The sequence below is a fragment of the Bos mutus genome, chromosome X, assembly GCF_027580195.1.
Source record: "Bos mutus isolate GX-2022 chromosome X, NWIPB_WYAK_1.1, whole genome shotgun sequence".
NCBI lineage: Eukaryota > Metazoa > Chordata > Mammalia > Artiodactyla > Bovidae > Bos > Bos mutus.
The window spans coordinates 75,666,253-75,674,652 of NC_091646.1; the positions used below are offsets into that span (position 1 = coordinate 75,666,253).

Sequence of the window (8,400 nt, forward strand, 5' to 3'; positions counted from 1 at the left end):
TTTACAGTAAAAGAGCAAAGGAGTCCCAGCTCTGAGTATACTTACCTTGTCCTGTATATCCCAGATGAGCTCTCAAGATGATAGCTTATGGTGAATGGTGAACAGTGCTGCTGGATTCATGGTCACTGAAGAAGAAGATTTAACTCCGGGACCAAAGACAGTCTCAGTCACTCAGAGCATTGTGTAGATTTTATTTAAAGTGAAAGTTCCAGAAAACGCTTCTGCCATAGATATCAGAAGGGGGTAGGAGAGAACCCACCTCACTAGCTGAGGGAAGGCCTTATATACTTCTCAACTTGTTGCTGAGAATAGATAAAAAAATATCTCAAGGCTGTAAGAATTTTTCCCAGACCCTTTCCTATAACATACATCCTGAGATGACATCAGCACGAGATTAGTCAGAAGGAACAGATTAACTCAGAGATCCAGCTGTGGAAGATTTTGCCCAGAGGTCCCATGACATACATCCTTTTCAGGCATGAATACTGGAGTGGGTTGTCGGACACTTTCCTCCTCGAGGAAGTCTTCCCAACCCATGCCTCATGCGTCTCCTGCATTGGCAGGTGGATTGTTTACCACTGGGAATGTTTGGGAAGCCCCAAACATTCTACTCAGGCAAGGTCAAATGACCTGAGAGACTTACCGTTTTCAAAGTTTTTTCCCTTGCATTGTACTTTCCTTGTCATTGAAAGGTCCACACTCTCTCTACACCGTATACTTTGTTTAGCATATAACACTTGTCAGTATTTAATATTATTAATTTCCTCAAAAATCAAAATCCATCTCATTCATTCCTCATTTCTTTCAGTGTTTAAGTTTGTTACATGCTTAGCTGGTGTCTAAAATAGAGACAAAAGCAAAGACTGGGCACACATTGCCACTTTTATCACAGAAAATGTTTTGACAGCCGCAAATGATGGGATAACCTAAGAAAATAATTACAGAAATTAAGGTGCATAGAGCACAGAGCTGGAACCAAGACGTAATTATCCAAAAACAGGAGTGATCAGTAATTATTTCAAATGGGGAAGAGGAAATGATGTTCTTAAGATTCATGGGGAAAATTCATACACAAAGTCCTCTGTTCCACCATTATCCTACGAAGGGAGCCGCAGAGAAATCATCCCTGGAGGGAAAGATACACAGAGTGGAATTCCTGGTACAGAGTGCACTTATCCTGTGATGGGGAGTGGGAGGGGTAGGGGAAAGCCTCGTGGGTGTGGCTTTGCGTGGCGTCCAAGATGACGTCACAAACATCAGCCGTATCCAACGACACCGTGGGCTGAGCTAGTGCCAGTGGCGGCTGCGTCTGGTGAGGAAGCTTGCCCTCTGTACCCCTGAGGTAAAAGCCATGGGAGCAGTAAACAGTCAGATGCCCTCGAACAGAGTGGGGCATGCCCCAGAGGAGCCAGGTGCCCCTGAGGGGGAGGAGGAGGCCGAGGAGGTAGCAGTGGCAGTGATAGAGGAAGGGGAGGAGAGCGAAGAGGCCAGACCCACCACCAGCCAAGGGCGCCACAAGCGGAAGACAGGCCCAGAAGGGCAGCTCACAAAAGCGCCTCACAGGAAGCGAGCAAAAGACAGTTTAGAGTCCGTTTATAAGACACTTTTTCTGAGAGGAGAAGGGAGTGACGTGCAGATCCGTGCCCTGGGGAAGGAGTGGAACTTGCACAAGGTCTACTTGTGCCGGTCAGGATACTTTGCTAGCATGTTCAGTGGTGCGTGGCGTGAGACAACCATGGATACTGTAGAGTTGCAGATGCCTGACGAGAACATTGATTGTGAGGCACTGCACGAGGCTTTAGGTTCCCTGTACCGAAACTCTGTGCTCATCCCACCCGGTCGAGTGGTCCCCATGCTGGCCACAGCCAGCATGCTGCAGCTGGACAAGCTGATTCAGCAGTGCGGAGAGATAATGAAGGAGACGGTCAGTGATCAGACCGTGTGCAGCTACTACTGCTCTGCTGAGAGCTACGGACTCCAGAACATCAGGGCCATGTGTCTTCAGTGGCTGCTGGACAACCTGATGACCCAGCATAGTGAGGAGTTATTGAGAGAAGTTAGCCTGGATCTCATGAAAGAGGTCATTGCCTCTTCAGAGCTCTTCGTGATGGAGGTAGAGATGGATGTGTACACGACGCTGAAAAAGTGGATGTTCCTGCAGCTGCAGCCGACATGGAGAGGCCCCCGCAGAGACCTGCTGCCTGACGCCGACTCGTGGTTTGCCAGGTCCAGGCAGGAGTCAGAGGGCACCCCTTTCCTGGAGACCGAGCAGGGCAGAGCCTTCGTGCCAGCGTTCCAGCAGCTGCGGCTTGCCTACATGATCTGCGACCTGCCGTCAGCACGCATCATCGACCAGGATGCACTGATCCCTGCCACGTGGCTGACCCCAGTGTACAAAGAGCAGTGGCTTGCCCTCCTCCGGGCTGAGCAGACCAGAGACCTCGGGCCCGTGGATGTCTTCGTGTCCGACCTCCAGAGGACCAGCATGCGGTGCGGGGGCCAGCTCCTCAGGGATAAGCAGTGCAGCTGGCGGTGGGCAGGCTTCAACGTCGGCTGGGACTTGGTGGTGTGCTATGCCAACCGGCGCATCATTTTCAAGCGCAGCGCGCTGAACAAGTCCTGCGGTCTCGGGGTCAGCTTACTCTGGCAGAGAAAGGTCGCGTTCCGCTTGCGCCTGGCCTCCTTGGACAGGGCTGGAAGAGCCATTTTCCGGAAGGAGACAGAACTCCAGGTGCTTTCCCTGGGAAAGGATGAAGAGCTAGAGGTGGTGAATCTGGAGAACGAAGATGTGGTTTTCCCCATATATGTGACCTGTAATTTCCTGTACCTCCCCAGAGAGGGGCGTTTTCCTGAGTGAGGACTCCTGAAAACAAAATCTCAGAGAGGTGAGCAGCTCTTTTCCTGGGGTCAGGGACGACCAGCTTTGTCCAGATGCCAGCTCCTTCTGCGGGACCAACCGGACTTGCCCACCTCTGGTGGCCCACCTCTGTCAGAGTCTTTGTTGAACTGTAGCTCATAATACTTGAGATTGTTTACCTGAGCCTATGAAGAGGAGAAATTTTAAAGCCCTGCTCCCCCAACACCTTTAGACCTCATTTGTGCTGTTAAAGTGGCAACCTGTCCTCCTGGTTTACCATCCATCAATGCCCCCCCCATCATTTCTGCAAAGTCAAAGACCAGTTGACTTTAGAGAGAACCTGTGAACCTACCTACTCTACTACTGTTGGGGAAACTCTTTTTAAAATATGCATTTCCTTTAGCTTGATTAAAGGAATGTTAAAGAAACCGTTTGGTTTCTCTTTCAGTTCAGCGTGTTTAGAGCCACTCTGCCCCACTCATTACCACTACTACCGCTAGCTTCCTTTGGATTGCTTCCCTTTCCCCATTTCCTGCCACTGAGCGTGTAGTACTTGGTTCCCATGATCTCTCACTCTGTGAACGCACCCAGGCTACACTGATGATCTTCTCTTTATTGGTTGTTCCTCAACATTCTTAGGTTAGTTGACTTCATATCGTATCTTGATGTTACTTTGGCTTTATTTTGACTTTCCTAGCATTTTAACCCTAGAAAGACGCCTCAAATCTTATACAACCCTATATTGGGGGTGGAGTGGAAGGCGGCAGATTGATGCTATGAGGACATCTCGGTACTAGACAGACTTTTTCTGTGGCATACAGCCATGAATTATTTATGCACCAGAATGCACTCTCTAAACACGCGCTGATGGCCTTTGCCCTTCAGAAACATTTGACGTTGGAATTGTACGTGGAAAGACTCTTTCCCGCTTAAAAACAGGTCTGGTAACCTCTGGAAAGGAACGCTTTTGAATTATAATGGGAATTATTTGGCATCTGGAAGTGGCATCACGAGAAGTCCACACTAGTAATCAAAAGGGTAAGATAAAAAGTGTTTTTGTCACAAAAGGAGAAGCACACTAGTCACGATTTGAATTTGTTAGTTTCTGATTACTGTTAACTTACAAATTGTCACCATCCCATTCCCTCCATTGAGTCATTTTGAGGTCAAAGAATGGAAAACTCTATTTAAGAATCCATATAAATAATAAATACATGCTTGGAAAGAGTGTGATAAATTAATACAAGATGAACAAATTAAAAAAATAGTATACTCTATTGGTGTTTGGCAGATTCATGTTGATGTATGGCAAAACCAATACAATATTGTAAAGTAATTAGCCTCCAATTAAAATAAATAAATGTACATTTAAATTAAAAAAAAAAAAAAAAACAGTCACCAGATTTAAGGCTTTACTTAGTTGAAATCAGAATTTTCCTTACTGGTGGTTTATGTTTCTCTTCCCAATTAGATTTTATCCATTGTCATTCAGTGAACAAATTACTTTTGACTTTATCCATTCATTCATTCCTTTTACTCTTTAAGGAGATTTGAAAGGCTTCCTTATCCCAAACCCACATACTAGTATTAGAGTAATATTTACGTGACAGTTACTTATATGAAATGGTTCAACCAGGAAGCTGCTGTTGCATCCTTCGATGTTTGCCCTTAATTTTGCAGCCCCCTACCCTTTCTCGTGTTCCCTTATATTCCATATACCTAACCAACTACAAACAATAGACTTCATTTTATTTGTGTTTAAAAATAACTGGGGAGAAGAGTAAGTCATGATTCAGTTGAAACGTAAAAATTATTGTTATTTTTTTTTTTCGTAAGAATTTCACTTTCTTTATATAAACTCTCTAAGCAATTTGAAATCACTTTTTCTTGAGCTGAATGCCAAGATGCCATTTCATCTAAACAGAGGTATCCTCAGTTGGGAAATTCAGAGACTACTTAGCTACAAGTGTACCTTGACTGAAAGATCTGCTTTTGTTTTCCTACCCAACGAGCTTTAAATCCTTAAATTGCTTGTTGCCACTTACAATAGAAAGATGTTCAATAATGTACAAAGAGTGACAGCTGAAATACACTCATTTAAACATTTAAACTCTCACAAACCCTGACTGTTGCCATTTGCCAGTTTGGGCAATTTATCCAATACCTGTCTCTATTTTTTCTCTTTTTTTTTTTCTTTTCTTTTTGACTGCTCAGGATGAGGAAGAAACCTTTTCCCATGTTGATACTCATTTTGTTAGCCTCTTCGTAAGGCATGGGGAAATGGGGAGGCAGGCGGCACAGTCATGGTAACGCTATAGGAAACCATCAAGCTAAATAACAGCAAAGTAAACGCCACACTAAAGGAGATGTACCCCTATGGGATACCACGTGGTCCTTGACAATGATGAGGATTTATCCCTGTCTCTGTTTTTCCCTCTCTGTATGTCTGCCGCTCTCTCTGTCATCCCCTATCTCTGTCTCCATGATGTCTGTCTGCATCCCTGTCTAATTTCTATCTACCTCTGTCTTTGTCTTCCTCAGTCTCTGTCTCAGACTGCCTATCTTAAATCACTCTCTGTCTCTGTCTTACTGTCCGTATCTTTCTGTTTCTCTCTGTTTCTGACAATCTGTTTGTGTCTGGGTCTCTATGTTTCTGTCTCTGTCTCTGTATTTCTCCAGTGCTTCTGTATCCGTCTGTATCTGCATCTCTCTGTGTCTCTTTCTCCATCCGTCTGTCTTTGTCTTTCCCTTTCTGTCCCGATCTGTCTCTGTCTTTCTCCCCACCCCAACCTTGTTTCTCTCTGACTCTCTCTCTCCCCATCACTATCTCTATGTCTGTTGGCTCTCTTTCAGTGTGCGTCTGTCTTTCTCTGTCTCTCAGTCTGTCTGTCTCTGTCTTTCTATCTGTGTCAATCAGCCTCTGCCTGTCTCCCTGTCTCTGTCTGCAACCATCATTCTTTGCCTTAGTTTGAATGGGTGTCTGTTTGTCCCTGTCTGTGCCTGGCTTCCTCTGCCTCCCTGTCTCTGTCTCCATCTATTTCTACCTGTCTCTGTCTGCCCCTTTCTGTGTATGCCTTTCTACCTGTCTCTTTTGGGGGAGGAGGTACAATTTCTGAGTCTGTCCATCTGTTGGGCTTTCTCAGCCTGCCTGACCAGCTATCTCTGTTTTTCTGTCAGGCTGTCCTGTCTCTGGCTGTTTCTACATCTGGTTCTGTTGCATCTTTTGATAGTCCATCTCTGCTTCTGCCTGTCTTAAGGAGACAGGAATGAAATGTTATTACAATTCGGTAGACAAACCCTCTTCTGTCATCTTCCCTTCCAGTGGTGTCCTAGAGATAGATGCTGTAAGAAGATAAAGCTTAGCATTCGTATTCAAAGACACAAGAGACTTAAATAAACAATGACTTATGAAGGAGAAAGCAGTGCCCCAGGGATGGAAGTGGGATGGACACAGACAGCAGACCAGTGTAAATTATGCTACTGTGGAAAGGGTCTATATATAAACAGCACAAAGATGACACTGAAATTTCGATGAAAGATAAATCATGTGCTGGAAAAAGAAAACCATCTTTTTAAGAGGAAAATAAAAAGAAGAGGGAGTGTCCAGCCACAAGGTCTACAGGAAGGTACTTGCCAAGTCTCAGCCACAGAATTTGGACATGAAACTGCCTGGTGAGAGTTAAAATAGCAAAATTCACCTATTTTATATAAGCACATCACATCAGTTTAATCATGCGATTAAACTTAAACTTTTGAATTGGGGTCAGCAAACACACACACACACACACACACACACACACACACGAAATAAGTGGATTGAAGCAGAATCCAAGGTTTTTATGTCATCACCTGTTCAGCTAGTAACATGACTTCTAAGACATTCATACACACACACACACATTTATATTTTATGAGCCCTCATGAGGTTCCACCCTTTCCTTGTCCACTCAGCTACCTGGGCCTTGATGCCCTTCCCTTTATTCAAGATAAATCTCTTGAAAGGGGTGTGTCATCTGCCCCCTGTTCTAAGGTTTACTTGCTTGACTCCAGGCACCATCTATATGTCATAGACTCTCAAATTCATAGCCCATGCACAGACCTCTTCTTTGAATCCAGACCTATAGCCAGCAGTCTGCCCCACCACTTGGAAATCTCAAAGGTGGTGCGATCTACAAAGGAACAAAATAGAACGTATAGTCCAGGCAACCAATTTTAATCTAAATGTAGATTCCTTCCTCATTTGAGTAAATAAATAGAAAGACACTGATTCTGGTAAGGAGAAAATAACCAGGATGTTAGCTGAAACTTATACTTCTTCAAGTGCTTGTGTTTCAGAAGTAAAATTTGTCTATTCATGACATTCTAAAGAAAGGTGGCAATTTTTTTTTTCTAGTAGTAAGAGAATTGAAATTTACCTCATTTATTTAGACAATAGCCAATTGATATATGAACAGTCTTCGGGAATGATTTGTTCTAACAGTGCAGATGAAAGTTTGGTTTAGTCTGTGAACACGTTTTCCATGTCAGTTGCTATGATTAGATTCTGAGATCAGACACCAAAGGATAAATTTCACTCCACATGGTAGCAAACTTCAACTATCAAACTTGGTTTAAAGACTAGCAGGGTAATAAGATGCAGTGGAAGGAACAAAAACTATCTGGGCAGATTCAAGGTAAGATTTGAATACCCAAAAGATCCTTAATTCTCTGAGCAGTATTCATCACATAAACACACTGCATTACATTGGTGATGTCTGTCAATTATTTTAAAAAATAAAAATAGTACATGGTGATGGCAAAAATAGGAATCTACAAGCAGCTGATGGTTTTGATTAGCGTGTTTGCTGTACATGGGATTTTATGAAGAGTGGTGACTCTAAGTGAATTAAAATCATCCAAGCGGTCACGAAGAGCATGTTTTGGGTGAAGGCAAGTGGCTGAGTATGGTCCACCACAGGTGAGGAGACTTGCTGTAGAGGTATATTCTTAAAGATGGTAGCCCCTAGTCGTATGTGATTATTTAAATTGATTAAAATTAAATAAAATGGAAAATTCAGTCTCTCAGTCTCACTCGCAGCATTTGAAGTGCTCGATGGCTACATGTAAACCCGTGGCTACTATACTGTGCGCAGCGCAGATATGGAACATCTCTATCAGCGCAGAGAATTCTGTGAGATAGTGCTGTTCTATAATCAGTCATTCCAAGTAAAATTTACATTTCTTTCTGCTTCTGAATACATAGGTCGCCTGGATAACCTATGTGGGGGTGGGTGATGTTTGTGGGGATGGGGAGGAGTTAGAAAAACGGACATACAGAATGGTCACATTTGGATTTACAGGGTCTCATCAGGGTCTTATTTGTCTCACTGTGCTTACTGAGATGTTATGGAGGCTGGGGACAGGGCTTGAGGAAGGTTGGCAGCCACCCAAAGGAACCGTTTGTTCTGGAACCCTGTGCTTTGGAATGTGAAGAATTTGGGTCTAATCTTCTGTGGCCCATACAGCATCTGACCTGGTGGTCAGGCCATCATCTCAAACTCATT

The 8,400-nt window shown here is 44.0% G+C and overlaps 1 pseudogene; it reads left to right on the forward strand.

Moving 5' to 3' along the window:
• Positions 1-1,351: 1,351 nt before the first annotated feature.
• LOC138986492 (germ cell-less protein-like 1 pseudogene) lies at positions 1,352-2,857 on the forward strand (annotated as a pseudogene).
• The last annotated feature ends 5,543 nt before the right edge of the window (positions 2,858-8,400 follow it).